The sequence below is a fragment of the Kogia breviceps genome, chromosome 2 (genome assembly GCF_026419965.1).
Source record: "Kogia breviceps isolate mKogBre1 chromosome 2, mKogBre1 haplotype 1, whole genome shotgun sequence".
Taxonomy (NCBI): Eukaryota; Metazoa; Chordata; class Mammalia; order Artiodactyla; family Physeteridae; genus Kogia; species Kogia breviceps.
In genome coordinates this window covers 88,207,457-88,230,855 of record NC_081311.1, presented here as the reverse complement: position 1 = coordinate 88,230,855, position 23,399 = coordinate 88,207,457, and the positions used below count along the sequence as shown (strand labels likewise).

Sequence of the window (23,399 nt, the reverse complement as noted above, 5' to 3'; positions counted from 1 at the left end):
ACTAAAGACAAAGAAAAAATCCCCAAAATAGCCAGAGACAAATGACACTTTTTACAGCTGGCCACGCAAATTGAATGACAGTGGATTTCTCATCTAAAACTATGGAGGTGAGAAGGAAGTGGGTATTTTTCAAGTGCTGAAAGAAAAAAACCTTTCAACTGAGAATTCTACATCCAGTGAAAATATCTTTCAAGAACGAAGAGGAAATAAGGACACTAGAGAAGACATATAAATGGAGAAATACTGTATGCTTATGAATTTTTAACACTTTGGCCAAGCACTGATTCATGGCTTTTAATGTGGTGAGTTAGTAATGCTATGAGCCATCTCCCCACCCTGTGAATGGCAGGAATCCAGAATATCACCAAAGATGTGGAAGAAACAATTGAGCTAAATCAGAATGAGTGACCCTTCAGCAATGTCTGATCCTCCTACTGGGAGACTATTCTTGGTTTTGGTATTTATAAAATTCACCATTTTTTACGAATTTTCTTTAAAAATTCTATCTTTACAAAGCCCAGACCAGTTTATATAAATACGAGGAGACTCACCTGATCTTCTCGTCCTTTGAACATATATAAAAATTATACCACTTTATAGCCTAAATTATATAACATTGTAGGGCATCTGTTTTTGGTTATATTGCTAATGACCTTTAATGGTTATTTCATTTATTGTATATATTCTGTCCCCATAAACTCTTTGCTAAACGGGTCTATTTCTAGTTCATTGTTTTAATCCTGAATACACTGTGACTGGAAGATAGAAGGTACTAAAAAATCTTCATGAAGGGACTGATTACTATACTTTTTCAAATTTCAAATAAAATATATATTATTGCTTAAAATTATCTATGCCTAGGAAATGCTTGTTTGGTTAATAAATAAATGCACCTACCAGATACTTAGTGGCTTAAGGAGAGCAAATTTGATTTCATATCACATTTCAACTCTCATTGACTGGTAATGGCTGCCAGAAATACATTGAGAAAAAGGATTTAAAGTCTCTGGAAGAAATGAGTGCCATGCTCACCTAGCCAGGTCTGCTGGGATGAGGGAGGAAGATATTATCTATCCCTCACCGCAGCCCTTACTCTAATTAAAATATGCAGCAAGGGGGAAATATATTGCTTATGTGGTTTATATTGCAACTTCCTTGGAAATCTGTTCCTATTGCATTAAAAAGTTTTTTCATATGGTGGGAAGGACAGGAATGTTGGGGACCCACAGGCCTGAGCGCCCACAGCTGCTCTGCGATGCTCTATTTCCCAAACGAGCACTCTCCCCCCGTCCTCCACAGGCGCCTCAGCCCTTCTCTTTACCCAGTTCTCCTGCTCCACTACTTCTCCTCATCTTTTCCAGATGACAAGCTCACCTCCTCCTTCCTCACCTCCTCCTCCACAGAGACTACAAACTGGTCACTCAGGAACACCTTCAGACTCTTGTCTCCAATCCTTTACGTTTTCCTGAAGTTTCACTTACCCCCTTCTCCTCCCTGGTACAAATTTAGTCCTGTTCCCTTCTTCCTGTCTGTGATCCAGATCACACCGTCTCCTGCTCACCTAGGCCCTCCTAACTCCACTGATTATCCTGTCTTCTTTGTACGTTCACCTTTCCACTGGCTTCTTCCCAAGAGCAATTAAACATAATCTTTGTTCTTTCATTTAAAATAAAGCCCAAGAAAAATAAAATAAAGTGTCATGTGCAAAGGGAAAATAAGATAAAATCAACCCCTCTTCCCAGCTTTCTTGACCGTGATTCCGTCCAGCTGTGACGCTTACTTCGCATATTAGCCTTTAAGCACTGCCACCTGATCGCACCCACCGTCCACAGGAATTACTCTTAACAGGCCACCAGTGACCTCCCTGGTGCTAAATCCAGTGGACATTTTTGGTCTTCATGTCACCTGACCTCTCAAAAGTACTTGACTTCTACTTCTCTCTTGACACTCTTTTCCTTTGACTCTGAGCCACCACACCACCTGGATTTCTTTCTTCCACCCCTGCTGTTTCTCCCCCCTTTGCTGGCTGTTCTTCCTCCCTCCCACCACCTAAAAGTTGTTTTTCAGGTCCTCCGGTCTTCCCACACTTTGGTTCTGGAAGGTGATCTCACTCATTCACCGATGACTCCCAAACTGTGATCACTATCCCAGGTCTGTGTACAGGAATTGCCACTCGGTGTCTCACGGCCACCTCAAATTGTTAGACATCTCTCAAATGGAACCCGTGTCTCCCATCACCCTGTTCCTCCTCCCGTCTCCGTGAATGGTACCATTCTGCATTTAGTCATATAGCCAGGAGCCTGGGATTCACTCATAACTCATTACCCTCTCGCACTCAATCCTTAGCCATCTCACATTCACTTCTCTCCCTCCAACTGGCATTTCCACTTTTCAAGCCATCATCAGCTTACTTGAGTTACCAGAACAGCCTCCTGATTGGTGTGCTTCTCCATTCCCAGAGTGCCAGCAGACAATCTTCCTAAATGAAGACCCGAGCAGTCCAGCTCCCTGCTAAGAACCTTTGTGGGCTCTCATCCGTCTTTCCAAGGCCTCTTGTCTCTCTGGCTCCCTGAAGTGAATTCTACAGGTCAGCAGTAATGAACCCCTGCACCGCAGACACACGTGCTATTCCTTCTGCCTGGGACCTTTCCCGCCTTGTTCAATTCCACTTATCATACCAGGCTCAACTTAGTCTTCCTCCACGAAGCTGCCCCTGCTTCCCTTAGAGAGACCTCCTGAGTGCTGCACAGCACTGTGTGTTACTCTTCCTGTAGCATTCCCTGGACTGCATCACACTGCCTGTTGAGTCCCCCATTCTGAGTCCCCCGTTAGAGCTGAAGGCAAGAGCAGTGTCGTAGGCAGAATTCTGGACCCCAGGCTTTTGCCCCGGGGATTATGCTCATGAATATGTTATGTTACAGGACACAAAGGATTTTGCAGACATAATTAAGATTACTAATCAGTTGACATTAGATACAGAGATTATCTGGACAGGCTCAAAGTAATCATATGCTTAAAAGCAGAAGAGGAAGGCAGTGACGTGGGGTAGAGGTCAGAGAGATTCGAAATGTGACAAAGCTCTGACACTCCCTTGCTGGCTCTGAGCTGGAGGGGGCTACACGTAAGCAACGAAGCTGTGTAGAGAATTCTATGAATTCAGAGAAACTGGGAGTATTCCTACACGCATATGTTGAGGGTCGGGGGAGACTGCCCTGGGGCACCCTCACACCACGAAGGCCACGGCACGCTGCAAGCAAACACCGCGTCCATCAGTCCTCTTGCCTCTACTTGGTTCCACCAGGAGTGGATTGTGTGAGCCGAAGAATGCTCCCCTACTCTTGACTCTGGTTTAGTCCAGAGACAGGAGCAGATTCAGCCTGCGGCTTCTCATCTGCCCGTCATTCTCCTGTCTCTCACACCTGCCACCTTCCTCTCAGGGGTGTGTCCTGGCCTTGAAGGGTCTGTCCCCTCAGTGCCTGAGAATCCAGCCCCCTCTCCCACCATCAACTCATCAGCCTAATCAGTACTGCCATTTCGTGAAGCTCTCCCAGACCCAAATCCACAGTTACGATTCCTTCCTTCCTTTTCCAATTTATTCATTCACCATCTAGAGTTGAGTCTCTACTCCACGCTGGGCTCTGAGCTCAGCACTAGGGATCTAGGGAAGAGTGCAGACAAATACAGGGTTCACACGTACCTCCCCTGTTGGCTCCCTGACCTGGGAAAGTATTCAACTTCCTTCATCCTGGCCCATACCTGCGGATGGCCCCCTCCCAGGCCTCCGTTAAGGACTGAAATAGTGTGTGTAAACGCGCAGGACAGCGCCCTGTGCTTGGATGTGCTCTGGCCCCATCAGCCCTGCTTCCCAGGGCTTGGCTACGTCTACATCTTACCTTCAACCCAGGACAATATTCAGAAAACCTATCCATGTTCCTGGCCTAGCTACAGCTCTAACCTGGGGGCATAATAGTAACATTTTTAAGTCCGTGACACAGGGTAAAAGTGTGCATAGAATGAAACAACTACCCTAGAAATAAAAGAAAATGCATTTTTTCCCTATTTGGATATTTAAATATTAATCTCAGGACGCACATGCAAAATCCTCTATTCTGCCTGGACTTGTATATTTCTACTGGCACATTCACCATACAGTTAATAGAGTGTTTCATTTAGTTTCTTAAACCTAAAAAACCAAACACAGCTAAAACAGGTCTGTTGTACCTGACAGTTTGCAACCTGTGTATTCATGATCTCACTGGATCTTCACAATTATTCTGTGTATTATTACTACCCTCTATTTTGAATCAGTAGCAGCATGGTGTTTCAAAACAATTAAAAGACTCTGTAGTCAGAAGGGGAAGGCATTTGACTTGCCTGAACCTCAGTTTCCTTTTCTGTATGACAGAAGGAAAACATGCTCGACCATGTGGGTACGTTTGGGCAGCAAATGAAATAGTAGGTGTAAAATGTGCAGCAAATAGTAGACATTCAGTGATACTGGATCTTCCCCTCTTATTTTAAAATGAACACAACTGAAGCTGGGGAAAAGTTAGCAAGTTGCCAGGCTGGCCAGAACTCCAATCCTCATCTCCTGCCTCCAAGGCCAGTGATCTTCACGCTGCTCTGGACAGACCGTCCCCTTCCATCCCTGCACACCCACACGGGAAAGCAAGCCCTTGGGTGTCAGGAGGCCCTGCACTCCCAAACTGCAGCCAGCCCACCTGAGCTGCTGCAATTCACTTATCCAAACACTGCTGGTCCTTTGTTTCACAGGAGGCAACGGGCACACATGTTTTACTGAGTGTGCTGTTGGTTAAAAACACAAAGCCATTCTCAAGGACAGACAGGAGGTATACTGCCATGGGGATTTTTGTCTCCTGGTAGCATTAGGGGATGGGAACTGGCATTTATGGGGTTTACTGTGGGTGCCTTGTGCCTTACATTCCTCCTTTCACTGAAATCCCACAGGAGCTACAGCTGACCCTTGAACAGCATGGGTCCACTTATATGTGGATTCTTTTCTACTAAATACATACTAAAGTTGGTTGACTCCGTGGACACGGAACCTTGGATGGATGGCCACTTGTGAAGTTATAGTCAATCTTCAACTGCTTGGAGGGTCGGTGCCCCAACACCTGCATTGTTCAGAGTCAACAGTATATTCCTCTTTCCTTCTCTAGCCTGGTGATCAGGACGAACAGAGTAACAATAATTTAGCACCTACTACATGCCAGGCATTTTACGCACCACCCTGGAAGATGGGTGTCACCGTTCCCACACAGACTTAAATTCCACTGAACCAGCAGACAGGCGCTGGTGTAGGCATCTGCAGGTGGACCTGCAGGAGGTGAGGACTCTGTCAGCTGTGGCCAATCCTAGATGCAGACACTCTTCACAGCCTCCGAGGCCCACACCTGAGCCCTTCTACCACGAGGCCTGGGTTTTCTTTGTTTGCCAAGTGTACCCTCATTTGGTAAGTGATACTTGGTTCTAAAATATCATTAATATGGTGGTTAATTTTACGTGTCAACTTGACAGGGCTAAGGGATGCCCAGATAGCTGGTGAAACATTATTCCTGGATGCATCTGTGAGGGTAGCGCAGGAAGAGATTAGCATTTGAATAGGTAGGCTAAGGAAGGAAGATTGTCCTCACCAGTGTGGACAGGGAGCATCCAACTTGCTGAGGGCCTGAACAGAACAAAAAGGTACAAGGGGGCTTCCCTGGTGGCGCAGTGGTTGAGAGTCCGCCTGCCGATGCAGGGGACACGGGTTCATGCCCCGGTCCGGGAGGATCCCACATGCCGCGGAGCAGCTGGGCCCGTGAGCCATGGCCACTGAGCCTGCGCGTCCGGAGCCTGTGCTCCGCAACGGGAGAGGCCACAACAGTGAAAGGCCTGCGTACCACAGAAAAAAAAAAAAAAAAAAAAAAGGTACAGGAAGGGCTGATTCACTCTCTCTGCTTGAGCTGAGACATCCACCTTCTCCTGCCTTTGGACATTGATGCTCCTGGTTCTCGGGTATTTGGACCCAGACTGGGCTTGACACTCTCAGCCTCCTAATTCTCGGGGCTTTGCACTCGGGTTGAATTAAACCACTGGCCTTACTGGTTCTCCACTTGCAGGCAGCAGACTGTGGGACTTCTCAAGCCTCCATAACCCCATGAGCCAATTCCTATAATAAATCTCCTCCCATATATATCTTCATATGGCCTATTGGCTCTGTTTCTCTGGAGAACCCTGGCTAATACAATTAATGTGGTAAAAAATGTGAAGATGACCAGTAGGGTAGAGGCAGTGTAACAGAAAGAAAAAAGCGTTCATATCTAAGCTCAGATTTGTATTTGCTATAGGTCAGTTGATCATTTTCTCTGAGCCTCCTATTTGTCACCTGCAAAGTGAGATTCTCATCTCAGGCTGCTGTTATGAGGATTAAATTAGGTACCTGGAAGATAGTATGTGCTCATTGAACGGCAGTTTCCTTCCCATATACACACACAGTCCACATGTTGTGGGTACTGCACAGTTAAATACTGTAATGGTCATGAACCATCACTACCAGGAGAATAGTTTCTGTTCGGACCCCAACGAATAGGGTCTACTCTACAGAAAAACTCTCCCATTCATCAGCTTGGACGACTCCATAAAATACAAGTGATGCTAAGTTCATGCCATTGCAAGTATCCCAGTAAAAGAGAAAGAACAAAAGGCCATTTACTAACATTTATATGAAGTACCACATTTTTATAGTGCCTTAGATTAAAAATAATTGAAAAGACTATATAAAAACCAAATCCTGTAATTCAATGTGAAAAGAATAGTAGCCTTTAAATAAATGATACTGGAACTATAACCATAGGCCAAATGCAAAATATACACAAAACCCCTACCTTATACCACATACAAAGTTAACTCAAAGTAGGTCATACACCTAAGTGTTGGACCTAAACCATAAAACTCTTAGAAATAAATATAAGAAAATCTCTATGATCTTGGATTAAGCAAATAGGATGCAAAACACTTGAAACACACACACACAAAAGTGAAAACTGGGCTTAATTCAAATTTAAAACTTTTGTTGTTTAAAAGTCACTGTTAAAGAAATGAAAAGGTAAGCCACAGACTGGAAGCCAATATTTGAAAAGTATACATCTGACAAGGAATTGTAGCCAGACTATACAAAGACCTCTTATAGCTCAGTAATAAGACAAACAACCCAATAAAAACATGGGCAAAAAGTCTGAACAGACACTTCATCAAGAAGACTATACAGATGGCAAATGAGCACATAAAATGATGCAGCATCATTAATCATCAGGGAACTATATATTAAAACCACAATGAGATGCCACTTTACACCCACTGGAATGGCTAAAATCCAAAACATTGATAATACCAAGTGAGGTGAGAGTCTGGAGCTCTCACACACAGCTGGTGGGAGTGTAAAATGGCACAGCCATTGGAAGACAGTTTGACAGTTTCTTATAAAGTTAAGCAACACTTACTGTGCGACTCAGCAATTATCCTCCTAGGTTTAAAAAAAAAAAAAGGCGGGGGGTCGGGGTGGGGGGGACGACACATGTCCACACAAAGATCTGTAAGCAAATGTTCATAACAGAAGTGTTCATAACAGACAAACTGGCAACAGTCCGAATGTCCACAGACTGGTGCATGGCAAACAACAGTGACACCCCACGGGACACAACTCAGCGGCGACAAAGGAACAGGCTCCACACACCACCATTTCATTGATGTGAAACTCTAGAATAAGAGGAGACCTAGAGTGACAGGACGTGGGACGGGGGTTTACTAGGCAGGGGCAGATGCGATCACCTATACGATGATTTTAGTGATAGTTATGCAAGTGTACACATTTGTCAAAAGTCATCGAACTGTACACTTAAAAGTGGTGAATTCTATTGTATGTAAATTATACCCCAATAAGGCTAATTTTTTTTAAAGTTGCAATCTCTAGGAAAAATCTCCAGGAAAAGAATCACAGAACAGCTAATGGGGGTTGCGGGGGATAGGGTACCTTGGACCACTGCAAGTGTAGGGACACAGCTTGGTCCGCCTACGAGCCTGTGAACCGGCCAATCCCCGCCGGGGCGGGGGGCGGGGGGCGGGGGGCGGAGGGGGGCGGGGAGGCCACCCAGGGAGCCGCAGAGCAGGGCATGGGGGACGGGGCAAACCTGGACTATGTGAAATTGTTAGGGATTCTCACCAGCTCTCCTCCCCTCTAGAAAAAAAGCTGTTTTTTTCTTAAAATTAGAAAGGCAATAGATGCTTCATTATGCAAACAGAGCCAAGAATGCAGAAGGACCTGAAATGGCAGGAAAATCTCCTCTCCACGCCCCCCCCTTCCCCCATCCCCCTCCCAGGGGTGACCTCTGGGGGCAGGGCCACACCCCTCACCTGCACTGTCCGCTGCTTCCTTTCCAATTGTCTCAGTAGTTCTTCACTGAAAAAGGACGAAAGTAACTACTGGACTGAGTTTGCAGCCCAGGGCTTCAGAGTTCATTCAATAGTCCTTTGTCTTCTTCATAAAATCTCAAACCTAATGTTCTCCAGGGACATATTTAGAGTGAAGAAGGACTCCCTGACTAGTGTGGCTGCAGAACTCAAGCAACAGTTTGGGGTGGGCAATTGGTGAGACAAAGAGCCTGAATAAATGTGGGTAAACATCATTACTACAATTTCTGTGTCTCTGTCGTTAAAGTTTAGTTTAGCTCAATAAACCACTTTTACAGAAAGTAATCACATCCATAGCACATCCATAGTTTGTAACACACAGGTCCAGGTTCAAATTCTGACACTATATCCACCGATCAGATTGTCCTTAGAGGGTCTGTCCATGCCCTGCCACAGCCCCAGGGAACTGTGCTTGGAATATCTCCCTCACAGCCAGGCAGGGCAGGGCCGGAGAGGGTCGGCTACCCAGTCCTGAGAATAGTAACAGGACTGCCTAAACTTTCTAAACCTGCTCTCCCATCCAGACCTCATCAGAAAGTCCCTTCCCAGACACAAGAGTAGCCTCCCCTAGGTACAGCTAGGTACAGCTGTCCTGGAGCACAAGTAAAGTGAGGTGTGGCCTCCTCCAGAAAACTGGGGAACATGCCCGGACTGGGGAGGGAGGGAGGCCCCAAGAAGGCTAGAAAGAGCCTCTGGGTGTTTGCAATACCAGCACATGCTTCCCTAGGCCCGTTGCAGTTGGGCTGCTTCACCAGGTAGGGTCACAAGCCCTGAAGCGCAGGCTTTCCTCTCTCAGCTCTACCCTCCTGCTCCGTGGGACTGAGGGAAGCTGTGTCTCCCCACCCTGCCTAGGCTGCACTGGCTGACGGGCGGACTGGGCAGCTCAGCCCAATCCAACCTCATAGCTGCTGAGGTCATGCTTGTTTCCTGTGCCGCACCAGCTCTAGGAGCAGCCAGAACAGAGCCAGAGAGAGTCAAGGCTGGCACAGCGTGCATTACTAGAAAACACTACCAAACAGTTTACAGTCAAGTGGAACTTATTCATTCTCCAGAATTCAATAATTTATTCAAACATTTATTTGTTGGGCACCTACTGTGTGCCAGGTTCTGGGAATAAAGATATAAAGAAGCTCTGTGCTGATGCTGAGGGAGGTCAGCACAGAAGATGAAGCAGATAGGAAAGTGGAAAATTACAGGTAAGCCCAGGGCAGGCAGGAAAGGCTTTCTGGAGGAAGACAGTGGAAGTCCCGCCAGGTAGAAAGAGAAAGGCACGACAGAGGGGATATGTGGTGTTAAAGATGTATTTGCATGTCAATCCGAAACTCCCTTGTACCCTTCCCCCCTGGTAACCATAAATTCATTCTCTAAGCCTATGAGTGTCTGTTTCTGTTTTGTGAATAAGTTCATTTGTATCATTTAAACTAACACAACATTGTTAATCAACTATGCTCCAGTATAAAATAAAAAAAATTTTTAATGTACTTCCAAGAGAAAATAAAGTGTGAAGCTATGAGTAATTTAGCAGAGATTTTGAATTTTTAGAAAAATATATCCACGGTAACTAATCACTGGCACCTTAGTTTACATGAAGTGGGGAGAAAGTCACCTTGATGGCTGCCACTGCCCCCACCCCAGCCCTTCCTGCCCCGTGGACCCTTCCATCGTCCCGGTGGGCCCTGGTTTGAGAATTTCTCTTCCCTTCCCTGATGTGCTTCCCGCATATCAGACGCACACAGTTCACGGAGACCAAGTGCCTTCTGGAGTCACGTGAATTAAAAAGGAGACACCCTCAAACCGCTAAGAGCAGGAATGTCACGCTCTTTTATATGCACCCCAACTGTACTTAAGGACGCCCTCACTCATAAAAGGTTATAAGTCACTAGAAAAAAAATGTGATAATAAGGCTCACCAGTTAGGCAGGAACCAGGCTGCAAAGGGTCGTGCATGCCCTGCTCAGGGCTCTGGCCTTCACCTGCGAGCCGCTGCGTTTAAATAGCAAAGTAAACCAACATATGTGTGAGTGAAAAAATCCACTCTGGCAGCCATGTAGGGATGAGAACTAAAAAGTGAGAATGAAGGCCAGGACAGCGTTGCCTGTGCGTGGACCTTAGAGGCCAGGTTCACCGGCTTCGGAGGACTTCCTGAAGGAGGTGGTTCTGGAGTGAGCTGTGGATGCAAGCAGAATCTGCACAGGCCATACATTAGAGAGGAGGCTAGAAGTCCAGGAGAGGGCAACCTGTGCACAGGTGCGCCTGGCAGGGTACATGTCTGTATCCTGCTCCTGCGGGGACGATGGAGAGCTAACCTAGGACCGGAATGTGATTCTTCCTGTAGCCCTCAGCCTGCCACCAGTGAGCTTGTCTGCCATTGGGCAAAGTTTAGAGGTACCAAGCCTTGCTTTTTTCCTGAGAGGAATGGTCTAGAAGAGGTCATACTCAATAACCTTTATTTTATACTTGGAGAGAAGACTTGGTAAAGCCTGGAAAAGTGATTTGCTCAAAAACATGTAGCTAATAGTAGCTGGGAAGAAAAGGCAGCTCTTCATTAAGCTGTTGATCTTTCCACCATATCTCAATGACATTGACCCCCGTGACCTAATGACCCACTCCTCCTACACCAGTATGGGGCCAGATACCAAGGCGGGGCCCAGTGCATTCTTGTCGGACGGCTGGGGGTTAACGGGCTGTGCTATCTCCTGTCATAGTGCATCGGGGCTGCTCATCAGGTCATCCATCCCATTCTTCCCTCAGAAACGCTCTCCCAGTTAATGGGGTTGGTCAGGCCTCCCCTGTAAGAGCTGCCATCACATCCTCATGAGACAGTTCTTAGGCCCTCCCATCACACCAGTGTGGCCCCAGGTTGTGCGTGAAACCCACCAGAATGCCAAAATCAGGAAGCGGGGTGGTACAAAGGGACCATCTCTCGTGGTGGAAAGAAGCATTGAGGCTGATTTTGCCAACTTTCCTTCTTGGTCTATCCAAGTAGCTTTTCCCCCCAAATGAAAAACACTTCTCTGCAGAGGTCTTACTGACTTCCTAGACTTGGAAGGTCTGTACCTATTGCACAGAAGAGGGAAGCAACCAGGAGAATTCATTCACTAAGGTGAGGTGATTGATAGCAGGCACCTTCCAAAGAACAGACACGAATAGAAATGGGAAAAAGTTTGTGAAAGAGGCACAATCAAGAAGATTAATGGCCTTTCTTAAACGGTGCTATAATTTTGGCAACACACACCAGGAGAAGTCAAGGTTTTGTCTGTCTTAATCATGACTGCGTGCCCAGCACTTGGAACTCTTACTCACAGAAGCTGTTCAATACACATTTGAATGAACGAACGAATGAACGAATGGCATGATACAGGTTGTCTCACATACAAACATTGCACCAAATGCATTTAAACTGAGGTTTTGTGTCTCTTTCTATAGGAAATTTAAGACAGGGCAATGAAATAAAATTTGTTAAAGGCCTACTTACTAGCAGTCACCGTGTTAGGTGCCTTTGATAAGTTAGGCTTACAGCAGCCTCCAGGGAAGGCTAGGAAGGTCAGAACATACAGCTGGTCGGCGGGGGCAAGCTGACCCTGGCTTTACCCTGGTGCTGTGCTCTTTCCACTGAGCCTCGAAGAGCCACTAGAGCCAGGAGTGAGTGCCCTGAAGAAATATTATTCCAAATAAGTTTTGTCACATTTACAAGTTAATCATCTTTATATGTATGGATAAGAAGTTGGCAAACTGCAGTCCATGAACCAAATCCAGCCTGACGCTTATTTCTATAAATAAAGTTTTATTAGAACACAGCCTTGGCCATTAATTTATATGTTGTCTATAGTTGCTTTAGGCTCTGTTATGGACTAAATTGTGTCTCCCTGCCCAATTCACTATTGAAGCCCTGACCCCCAATGTGACTGTATTTGGAGATAGGGCCTTTAAGGAGGTAATTAAGGTTAAATTAGGTTATAAGGGGGAATCTCATCTGATAGGACTGATGTCCTTATCCTAAGTAGAAGAGTCACCAGAAATCTCTCCCTCTCTGCAGACACACAAAGGAAGGATCATGTGAGGACACAGCAAGAAGACGGCCACATCTTCAAGCTAGGAAAACAGTTCTCACCAGAAACCAACCCTGATGGCACCCTGATCTTGGACTTCTAGTGTCCAGAACTGTGAGAAAAGAAACTTATGTTATTTGAGCCAGCCAGTTCTGTGGTAGTTTGTTGTAATGGCAGTCCTAGCCAACTAACACCAGGCTACAATGGTAGAGCTGAGTTGTTGTGAAATAGGCCATACAGTAGCAAAGTCTAAGATATTTATTATCTGGCCCTTCATAGAAAAAGCTTGTGAACCCCCGATCTCAATGTTTACAGCCAGATATTGATAAACACTCAAAAAGTAAATGCCACTTGATTGTCTGTTTTAATTGTATTGCTATTTTAGTCACTTATTAATTCATTCCTGCAAGTAAATATATTTGCATCCCAGCTATGCACCCAGAACACTGGATCATGCGATCACCAAATATTTACTGAGTCTTGTCCTAAGCCCTGTAGTCACAGGGATGTATTTGACACAGTCCCTGCCCACAGTGTCATGGAGACATAAGTCTTAGCTCCATAAAACCTTATTCCATAATCAATGGCCCTCTCTCTTTATTATATGTTGAGGGAGGGTCTGTCAGGCAGAGGCAATTTCTCTATAGATCCCCAGCAGGCATCAAACCCCAAACTTCTCTCTGCCTCAAAGCAACTTCTCTGAGCTTCAGTTTCTAGCTGAACGTAGATGGTAGAAAAGGAAATAACAGACCTTGAGACAAGCATCTCAGTGTTCTTATCTCTGTGACAGATGTAATGATATTCCACAGAACGGTACTGAGGACTAAAGGAGACGACAAATGCAAAGTGCCAGAAACAAAAACAAGTACATTTACTGTGTTTAAAGAATCAAAAGTCCAGCTTAAGTACATACAGGGAACAGGAAACTAGAAATTAATTTCCTAGAAATTAAAACTCTTTGAAATTAAAACTATAATAAAAGAATTAAAAACTCAACAGCTTTAACAGCAAATTAGATACAGCTAAATAGAAAATTAGTGAATCAGAAAATAGACCAAGAGAAATTTAGAAAAATACAGCAGAGAGATAAAATGATGGAAATTATGAGAGAGAGGTTAAGAGACATGAAGGATAATGTGAGAAAGTGTAACATATGTTTAAGCCAGAGTTCCAAAGGAAAGGGAGAGAAGATGGAAAAGACACAATGTTTGAAGAATTAATGGCTGAGAATTTTGTAGAACTGATAGACACCCATCCATATGCTCATCTCTAATAAATCTCAAGTTCAATAAATAAAAAGGGAAATACACCCCTAGACAAATCAGTGTGAAACTGAAAAACTCCAAATAAGGGGAGTGGAGATATCTTAAAAGCAGCCAGAGAGGGGAAACTGAATAACTGCAAAGAGTTAGACTGAGAAGAGCAACAATAGAAGCTAGAATACAATTTGCTGAAAGAAAATAGCTGCTAAACCAGAACGACATGTTTCCAGTGAAAAGACTTTTCAATAATAAGTACAGAGAGTGGCCAGGATGATAAAATGAAAAGACCCTGAGCTCACCTCCTCTCACGAGCACACCAAAATCACAACTCTCTGCAGAACAACCATTGATGAAAAAGACGGGAACCTGCCAGAAAAGATCTTCTACAACTAAAGACATAAAGAAGGAAACACAATGAGATCAGTAGGAGGGGCAGGCTCATGATATAATCAAATCCCATACGCCCTGGGTGGGCACCTCACAAACTGGAGAATAATTACAGTGCAGAGGTTCTCCCACAGGAGTAAGAGTTCCCAGCCCCACATCTGGCTCCCCAGCCCAGGGGTCTGGCACTAGGAAAATGAGCCCCCAGAGTATTTTGCTTTGAAGGGCAGTGAGGCTTAACAGCAGGAGCTCCACAGGACTGGAGGAAATAGAGACTTCACTCTAAAAGGGCACACAAAATCTCATGCACACTGGGACCCAAGGTAAAAGTAGTAATTTGATAGACGCCTGGACCAGACCTACCTGATAGCCTTGGAGAATCTCTTGGGGAGACTGGGGGTGGCTGTGGCTCACCCTGGGGGCATAGACACTGGTGGCAGACATATTGGGGAACATTCAGCCGTGTGAACACTGTTGCTGCTGGTGGCTGATATCTTGGCTCATTAGCACCAAGACCTGGCACAACACAACAGCTTGCAAGCACCAGTGCTGGGACGCCTCAGGCCAAACAACTAATTGGGTGGGGACACAGCCCTAACCATCAGCAGACAGGCTGTCTAAAGACTAAAGAGCTGACAGGCTCCTATCGACACGCCCCTCCAGACATGGCCCAGCCCACCAGAGGGCCAAGACCCAGCTCCACCAACCAGTAGGCAGGCAGTGGCCCCTGCTGCCAGGAAGCCCACACAAGCCTCTAGACCAGCCTCATTAACCAGGAGACAGATGATACCAGAAGTAAGAAAACAACCGCAACACAGGCAAGACCCTACCCAGGGAGCAGCTGGGCCCTGGTCCTTCCCACTAGCAGATGAATGCCACCTTCAGGACACCCTGGACCCCATACCCGACTGTGTCAGGAAACAGCACCCCACCCCCCACAAACTGAAATGAGCTCTGGGATCTCGCCTTGCAGCCAGACTCCAGGAACCAACTCTGCCTGCCAGTAGTCTGGCACTAACCCCAGGATCTGGCTTCACCTGCCAGTGGGTGGGCAATAGTTCCAGAATCTTTGGGACCCTGATTCCGCCCATTAGTGAGCCAGCACTAGCCCTGGGGAAACCTAGGATTCTGTAACCAGTCACCTCACGACCAGGCACTGCTAAACAGCAGCCAGCAACATATGCACAAGGCAGGACCTGGCAACCAAACAGACTAGGGGCCAACAAAGCCTATCAGACCACCCACAGAGTCAGCCTGCCACAACAGAAGGACCCACTCAGCCCTCTTAGGGGGAACCCCTAGAGCATATAGCTTGGGTGATAAGAGGGGTGTGCACTCATGGGATGCACAGGACGCCTCCTACAGAGGGCCACTTGTCCAAGGTCAAGAAACATAACTAACCTACCAAATACATAAAAGGCAAATAGCAACTTAGATAGAATGAGGCAGCAGAGGAGTATGTTCCAGATGAAGGAACAAGATAAAAGCCCAGAAGAAGAACTAAGTGAAGTGGAGATAGGCAATCTACTCAAGAAATACTTCAGAGTAATGATTGTGAAGACAATCAAAGATCTTGGGAGGAGAATGGATGCACAGAGTGAGAAGTCAGAAGTTTTTAACAGAGTTAGAAAATATAAAGAATAACCAAACAGAGATGAAGAACACAATAAATGAAATGAAAAATACACTAGAAGGAATCAATAGTAGATTAAATGATTCAGAAGAATGCATCAGTGAGCTGGAAGACAAAGTAGTGGAAATCACTACCACTGAACAGAAAAAGAAAAAAGAATGAAAAAAAGTGAGGACAGTTTAAGAGACCTCTGGGACAACCTCACGAACACTAATATTCACATTATAGGGGTACCAGAAGGAGAAGAGAGAGAGAGAGAGAAAGGAACCAAGAAAATATTTGAAGAGATAATAGCTGAATACCTCCCTAATCTGGGAAAGAAAACAGTCACCCAACCCAAGTCCAGGAAGCACAGAGAGTCCCATACAGGACTAACCCAAAGAGAAACACACCAAGACACATTGTAATTAAAATGAAAATAATTAAAGATAAGGTGGAAATATTAAAAGCAGCAAGGGTAGAGCAACAAATAACATACAAGGGAACTCCCATAAGGCTATCAACTGATTTTCAGCAGAAGCTCTGCAGATCATAAGGGAGTGGCACAATATATTTAAAGTGATGAAAGGGAAAAAACCTACAACCGAGAATACTCTACCCAGCAAGGTTCTCATTCAGATTTGATGGAAAAATCAAAAGCTTTACAGACAAGCAAAAGCTAAAAGAATTCAGCACCTCCAAACCAACTTTACAAAAAATATTAAAGGAACTGCTCTAGGCAAAAAGGAAAAGGCCACAACTAGAAACAAGAATATTACAAAATGAAAAAGCTCACTGGTAAAGGCAAACATACAATAAAGGTAGGAAATCACCCACACACAAAGCTAGTAGGGTGGTTAAAAGACAAAATAATAGTAAGATCATCTGTATCCACAATAAGCAGTTAGGGGATTCACAAAACTACTAGATGTAAAACATGACATCAAAAACAATAATCCCGAAAGGAGGAGAATACAATGCAGTGTATTTAAAAAGTGCAATTGAAATTAAGAGATCAGCAACTTAAAACAACTTAAACCAATATATATATATATATATATATATATATATATATATTATATATATATATATATACACACACAGACACACACACACACACACTGCTATACAAAAGTAAGTGCAAACCAAAAACCTATAATAGATATACATACAGAAAAAGAAATCCAAACATAACACTAATGACAGTCATCAAATCATGAGAATAGAACAAAAGAAAAAGGGGGGGAAAGACATACAAAAACAAATCCAAACAGTAACAAAATGGCAGTAAGAACATACATATTGATAATTACCTTAAATGTAAACAGACTAAATGCTTCAACCAAGACACAGACTGGCTGAATGGATACAAAAACAAGACCCATGTATATGTTGTCTACAAGAGATTCACTTCACATCTAGATACACATACAGACTGCAAGTGAGGGGATGTAAAAAGATATTCCACATAAATGGAAAGCAAAAGAAAGCCAGAGTAGTAATACTTAAATCAGACAAAATAGACTGTTATAGGAGACAAAAAAGGACACTACATAATGATAAAGGGATCAATCCAAGAATAAGATATAACAATTGTAAATATATATACACCCAACGTAGGAACAACTTAATATATAAGGCAAATAATAACAGACATAAGAGGAGAAACTGACAATTACACAATAATAGTGGGGGAATTTAACATCCCACTTACATCAATGGACAGATCATCCAGGCAGAAAATCAATAAGAAAAAAGTGTCTTAAATGGCACTTTAGACCAAATGGACTTAATTGATATTTATAGAGCATTCCACCCCAAAGCATCAGAATACACATTCAATTGCACGTGGAACATTCACCATGATAGATCACACGCTGGGCCACAAAACAAGCCTTGGTAAATTTAAGGAAACCGAAATCACTTCAAACATCTTTTCCAACCACAATGCTAAGAGACTAGAAACCAACTACAAAAAAAAAATTAAAATGGCAAAAACCACAGACACACGGAGGCTAAACAATATGCTAGTAAACAACCAATGGATCACTGAAGAAATCAAAGAGGAAATAAAAAAATACCTAGAGACAAATGATAATGAAAACACAATGATCCAAAACCTACAGGACACAGCAAAAGCAGTTATTAGACGAAAGTTTATGGCCAAACAAGCTTATCTCAGGAAACAAGAAAAATCTCAAATAAGCAACCTAACCTTATACTTAAAGCAACTAGAGAAAGAAGAATAAACAAAACCCAAAGTTAGGAGAAGGAAAGAAGTCATAAACATCAGAGCAGAAATAAATGAAATAGAGACTAAAAAAACAATAGAAAAGATCAAGAAAACTAAAAGTTGGTTCTTTGAAAAGATAAACAAAATTGATAAACCTTTAGCTAGACTCATCAAGAAGAAAAAGGACAGGAAAATAAAACCAGAAATGCAAAAGGAGAAGTTAAAACCAACATCACAGAAATACAAAGGATCATAAGACACTACTATGAGCAAAAATACACCAATAAAATGGACAAACTAGAAGAAATGAACAAATTGTTAGAAAGGTACAATCTCCCAAGACAGAACCAGGAAGAAATAGAAAATATGAACAGACCAATTACATATACTGAAACTGAATCAGTAATTTTAAAACTCTCAACAAACAAAAGTCCAGGACCAGATGGCTCCACAGGTGAATTCTATAAAACATTTAGAGAAGAGTTAACACTTATCCTTCTGAAACTATTTCAAAAAATTGCAGAGAAAGGAACACTCCCAAACGCATTCTGTGAAGCCACATCCCCCTGATACCAAAACCAGACAAAGAAATCACAAAAAAAGAAAACTATGGGCCAATATCACTGATGAACATAGATACAAAAATCCTCAACAAACTACTAGCAAACCAACTCCAACAATACATTAAAGGAATCATACACCATGGTCAAGTGGAATTTATCCCATGGATGCAACGATTTTTCAATATCCACAAATCATCCAATGTGGTACACCAGATTAACAAATCAAAGAATCAAAACCAAACCATATGATCATCTCAATAGATATAGAAAAGCTTTTGGTAAAATTCAACATCCATTTATTATGAAAACTCTCCAGAAAATGGCATAGAGGGAACATAATAAAGGCCATATATGAAAAACACACAGCTAAAATCACATTCAATGTTGAAAAGCTATAAGCATTCCATCTAAGATTGGGAAGAACACAAGGATGCCTACTCTTGCCACTTTTATTCAACATAGTTTTGGAAGTCCTAGTCACAGCAGTCAGAGAAGAATAAGAAAAAAAAAGGAATCCAAATTGGAAAGGAAGAAGTGAAACTGTCACTGTTTGCAGATGACATGATACTATACACAGAAAATCCTAAAGATGCCACCAGGAAACTACTAGGGTTAATCAATCAATTTGGTAAAGTTACAGGATACAAAATTAATGCACAGGAATCTCCTGCATTCCTATACACTAACAATGAAAGATCAGAAAGAGAAATTAAGGAAACAATCCCATTTACCATCTCATCAAAAAGAATAAAATACCTAGGAATAAACCTACCTAAGGAGGCAAAAATCATGTACTCTGAAAACTATAAAATGCTGATGTAAGATATACACTCACAAACCTCTGATAAGCTTGGTCAAGGAAAAGTGAAGATACACATAACGAAGGCCACACAAACAGATGGAAAGATGTACCATGTTCTTGGATTGGAAGAATCAATAGTTAACATAACCATACTACAAGGCAATCTACAGATTCAATGCAATCCCTATCAATTACCAATGACATTTTTCACAGAACTGGAAAAAAAACTCTTTAAAATTTATGTAGAAACACAAAAGACCCTGAGTAGCCAAAACAATCTTGGGAAAGAAGAACGGAGCTGGAGGAATCAGGCTCCTTGACATCAGACTATACGACAAAGCTACATGAATCAAAACAGTATGGTACTGGCACAAAAACAGACACATAGATCAATGGAACAGGATAGGAAATGCAGAAATAAACCCACACACTTATGGTCAATTAATCTATGACGAAGGAGGCAAGACTATACAATGGAGAAAAGAGAGTCTCTTCAACAAGTGGTGCTGGGAAAACTAAACAACAACATGTAAAAGAATGCAATAGAACATTCTCTAACACCATATACAAAAATAAACTCAAAATGGGTTAAAGACCTAAATGTAAGACTGGATATTATAAAATTCCTAGAGTAAAACATAGGCAGAACACTCTCTGACATAAATTACATAAATATATTTTTGGATCTGTCTCCTAGAGTAATGGAAACAAAAGCAAAAATAGACAAATGGGACCTAATTAAACAGCAAAGGAAACCATCAACAAAATGAAAGGACAACCTATGGAATGGGAGAAAATATTTGAAAATGATGTGAGCGACAAGGGCTTAATTTCCAAAATATACAGGCAGCTCATACAACTTAGTAACAAAAAAAAAATACAACCCCCACCAAATGGGCAGAAGACCTAAATAGACATTTCTCCAAAGGAGACACACTGATGGCCAACAGGCACGTGAAAAGATGCTCATCATTGCTAGTTATTAGAGCAATGTAAATCAAAAGTACAATGGGGTGTTGCCTCACACCAGTCAGAATGGCCATCATAAAAAAGTCTACAAATAAATGCTGGAGAGGGTGTAGAGAAAAGGAAGCCCTTTTACACTGTTGGTGGGAATATAAATTGGTGCAGCCACTATGGAGAAAAGTATGGAGGTTCCTTAAAAAACTAAAAATAGAATTACTATATGACTCAGCAATCTCACTACTGGGCATTTACCTAGAGAAAATCATAATTCAAAAAGACACATGCATCCTAATGTTCATAGCAGCACTATTTACAACAGCCAGGACATGGAAGCAACCTAAACATCCATTGGCAGACAAAGGGATAAAGAAAAAGTTGTATATATGCACAGTAGAATACTACTCAGCCATAAAAAAGAATGAAATAATGCCATCTGCAGTAATGGATGAACCTAGAGTATATCATACTAAGAGAAGTAAGCCAGACAGACAAAGATGAATATCATATGATATAACTTATATGTGAAATTTAAAGAAATGATAGAAATGACCTTATTTACAAAGCAGACTCACAGACATAGAAAATAAATTTATGGTTACCAAAGGGGAAAGGGGGGGGCATAAATTAGGAATTTGGGATTAACAGAGTCACACTACTATATATAAAATAGATAACCAACAAGGACCTACTGTATAGAACAGGGACCTATATTAAATGTCTTGTAATACCTATAATGGAAAAGAGTCTGAAAAAGAATATAGATATAGATATAGATCTGAATTACTTTGCCTGAACATTGTAAATCAACAAAACCTCAATTTAAAAAAAAGAAAAAACAGTACAATTTAAGAAAACAAAAATCTGAGAAAATTCACCCCTGGTAGACTCTCATTAAGAAAAATCTAAAGGATGAATTTCAGATAGGAGAGTAGCTCTAGTTAAAAGAAAGAATGAAGAGCAAAAAATATAGCAAATAAGTGGGTAAATAAAAATGCACATGCACTATACAAAATAATAATAATAACATCTAGTAGCATTAAAAAAGAAAACATAGCAGTAAAATACAGGATAACAATATCAAAGAAGTCAGTAAAGGTAAAAAATTAATGATCATTGTATTAACCCTGAGGAAGATAAAGAAATTGAATCACTTAATTTGGTAAGTTAAATACACATATTATAAATCTTGAACAAATATTTAAAGAATGGAGACAGAGTGTGTATCTTCCAAAAAGAGTAGAGAAAAATATTATAATAATTATAAAATTCAGAAGATTGAAATAATTCAGTGTACTTTCTCTCTTCCAATGCACTTAAGCTAGAAATCAATAATAAAAGCTTATTTCCATATATTCAAAAAGTAAGTAACAAGTTACAATAACTCAAGGATTGGAGAAGGAATACCAATGGAAATTAGATAATGTTCTGAACTGCAAGAATCAGAAAATACCACAGATGAAAACTCATGGGATGTGACCAAAGCATTACTTAGGGGGAAAATTTGTAGCCTTAAATACTACAAAAGAAAGTTTGAACACTAATAAATTAAGCATCTTTTTCAAAAAGTTGGAAGATGAATAAAAAAATAAAGCAAAGTTAAGTATAAGAATGAATATAACAAAGCTAAGAGCAACAACTAATAAAATAGAAAACCAGTACATAACAGCAAGGTCCAGCAAAGGAATAAGTTTTTAAAAAATACCATTAAAAATCACTCTAGAATACGTAAGATAGCTGTACAAACCTATTCCTTTTCTTTCCACGTTCACAGTACAGTAGCATTTCCCAGCACTGCCTTAGTGGTTATGGCCTTGTGACTGAGTTCTGGTCAATGGAATGTGAGTTGAAGTGACACACACCCTTCTCAGCCCTGGCCCATTAACCCTCCACGGGTGTCTTTCATTCTCTTTCCCAGTGTGATAGAGGCAAGCAAAGCAACCCTGGAAACCATGTCATGAAGACGGCAGAAATATGGAAAAGGCCTGGGTTCTTGATTCATTACTTAGAGGAAAACCTCTGCCGACTACATACACCTATTTAGAGAAATAAACTATAATATCACATTTTGGCTTGTTGTTTCAGAAACCAGGAATACCTTAGCTAATACACTCACAAACCTCTGATAAGTTTGGTCAAGGAAAAGTGAAGATACACATAACAAATATGAAGAATGAAAAGGAGGCTGTCGTCACACATATTGCAGACCTTAATGATATTAATAATGTTTTATGAAAAAAAGCAAATTAATTTGAACAGTTAGATGAAATGGAAAAATTCTCAGAAAAATATAATTTAATAAAACTAGACTCAATATTGTTAAGATATCAGTTTTCTCCAAACTGATCTGTAGTCAGTGTAATCCCATTCAGAATTCTAGCAGGCTTTTTGTAGAAATTGTAATGTGATTCTAAAATTTATACAGAAATGCAAATTTCCTAGAATAGCTAAAAAGTCTTGAAAAAGAACAAAATTGGGGTACTACACGGCCTGATTTCAAGACTTTCAAGACTAAAGCTACAGTAATCAAGACAGCGTGATATTGGTATAAGGATACTAGATTGATGGAACCAAATAGAGACAAAGGATTAAATCATATGGACCCACAAATAGACCATTTTGTTGGTGCCAAGCTAACTCATTGGGAAAAGGATAGCCTTTTCAACACAGGATGCTGGACACACTGTATATCTACATAGAAAAAAATAATCTACCAAAAGTGACTCAAAAAGAAATAGAAATTGTGAATACCTCAATGACCATTGAAGGAATTGAATCAGTACTAATTATTTTCCCCACAAAGGAAACTTCCTTAGCAATTTTTACCAGATATTCAAGGGATAAGTAATCAAAATTTTAGACAGTCTATTTCAGAAGCTTTTTTAAAAAGGTAACACTTGTCAATTCATTTTATAAGGTTAATACATTACTGATCTCAAAATCCTGCAAAAACATTAATGAGAATGAAAAATTACTGACCAATTTCATATATGAACAAAGATGCAGAAATGTAAACCAAAGTATCATCATACCAAATCCAGCAATATAGTAAGAAAAAAAATC

General features: G+C 41.7%; 1 protein-coding gene and 1 long non-coding RNA gene across 6 annotated transcripts in view; one reads left to right on the top strand and one right to left on the bottom strand.

Moving 5' to 3' along the window:
• Positions 1–12,862, top strand: part of LOC136793582 (uncharacterized) — a 95,719-nt gene extending 82,857 nt beyond the window's left edge. For all 3 annotated transcript variants that reach the window (XR_010839066.1, XR_010839064.1, XR_010839065.1), the window contains one exon: positions 12,505–12,862. This is a non-coding gene — a long non-coding RNA (uncharacterized lncRNA). The remainder of the gene's footprint in view (positions 1–12,504) is intronic.
• ARHGEF4 (Rho guanine nucleotide exchange factor 4) overlaps positions 1–23,399 on the bottom strand; it is a 244,565-nt gene that overhangs the window by 156,825 nt on the left and 64,341 nt on the right. The gene's annotated exons all lie outside the window — the stretch shown is intronic.